The following is a 1,776-nucleotide window of genomic DNA, read 5'->3' as shown; positions in this document are numbered from 1 at the left end:
TATCAGAGGGTAGCCTTAACCACAATCGGACGGCAGCACGCGTCATCTTATCGAGGGCCTTAAGCGTGTTCCTATGGGCCCTCCCAAGGACCAGACTGTGCACAAGCTTGGGAATAAGGTGCATGCGGAGGATTGTCAGCCGCTGGTGAGGCTTCAGCGGGGCTCTGGTTACATTCTCCAGCGCCCGCATCAGCAACTCGCGATGTTTAACAGGCCGGCGTCCCCGCCAGTCAAATTGGACACCCAGGTACCGGAACTCATCGGTAGGGCCCAAAGCTCTAATTTGCCCATCACCAAGAGTGACACCACCCTCGCCCAATGCAGAGATCTTCTTCTTGCGACTGCCTTTAATGACGAGAACAGAGGACTTACCCATGTTAATGCGCATGCCGGCCAACCGCAATGCAGCGTCAACACGCGCCAACTTCTGTTGCAACATCACCGCGGACTCAGAGAAGACGATAAGATCGTCCGCGTAGGCAATAGCATCCAAGGTTCGATCTGCAAAGGGGATGCCGGTAGAGGGATCGGCCAGGGCTACCACCTCATCAACCGCCATGATAAACAGTAGCGGAGAGAGGGGATCACCCTGCCGCACCCCACGTCTGGCAGAGATAGAAATATCCCCGAGTTGAGCGGTCGCCCCGGTATAAATAGATCGAATGTACCTTACCAAAGGCGGTGGCGCTCCGAACGCTTGGGCAGAGCGAAGGATGGTGTCCATCGATACCGAGTCGAAGGCCTTGGACACGTCAATGCTGGCCATCGCCGCGTTGAGGTAGCGCTCCCTGGCCCTCCTCAGAACACTGTCTAGCAGGGTGACAGCTTCAAACGTGCCGTCCCGTTGTAGGAAGCCAAACTGCATCGTCGGGAGCTCCAGCACAGCGGCCCACCGAGACGCCAGGATCCGATGGAAAATCCTGAGAATAATCGAGGAGATGTTAATAGGACGAAAGTCAGAGGGGGACGACAGGTCCCCAGAGTGCTTCGGCACCAAGGTAATACGTGAGTGCTTTAGGGGGGAGGGAAGTTCTCCCAGACATAGAATGATGTTGAGGTAAGCCGCCAGAAACGAGGGGTCCATACGGCGAATCTGGTCCACGCTGATACGATCCGGACCGGCCGCAGCCCCCGATACACCTCCAACCGCAGTGGATATATCCGACGGCTCGACAGGCCGCATCAGGTCCCAGTTGACCGGACAGACCTCCCGCACCGGACGGTCATCGGAAACTCCCTCCGCCGAAAGGATTGTCGACCAGTAAGCAAACGTCCCCGGTGGAAGGGCGCGTTCTTGTAAATGCGCATTCCGCCAAGCCCCTGTAATGACTGTCTGGGCGGCGTCCTTGCGGCGAGTATGATATAGCCTCTGAATATGAGCGTACTGGGCACGTCGCACCGCCTTACGTCCCAGCTCCCCCGCAGTTCCAGAATGAGCCTGGCGGGGGACTGTTGGCCTCCAGCAGATTGGAAAATGGAGGCAGGCGTGTTCCTCCAGACGGCGGGCAGCTTCAGGATCAGAGATCCCTCCTGTCTTCAGAAGCTCCGCGATAGCCCGGATCTCACCAGCACCATAAGTATCACCCTGACAGGAGTGTAACTGGTGAGTCGCTACTTCAAGGAGAGCTTCCCTCCATCCTGGACCCTCAACAGGACTGGCAGCCGAGATGGCAGGTTCCTCTTCAAACTCAGCGGGACGAGGGCTGGCAACGGGAGGGGTCCAGCCCAAGATCTTCAACCGCTTCTTGATGGCCTCAGCCGACCTCCCAGGAACAA

This window comes from Mobula birostris, unplaced genomic scaffold, assembly GCF_030028105.1.
Source record: "Mobula birostris isolate sMobBir1 unplaced genomic scaffold, sMobBir1.hap1 scaffold_3391, whole genome shotgun sequence".
NCBI classification, from domain to species: domain Eukaryota; kingdom Metazoa; phylum Chordata; class Chondrichthyes; order Myliobatiformes; family Myliobatidae; genus Mobula; species Mobula birostris.
This window is presented reverse-complemented; position numbering follows the sequence as displayed.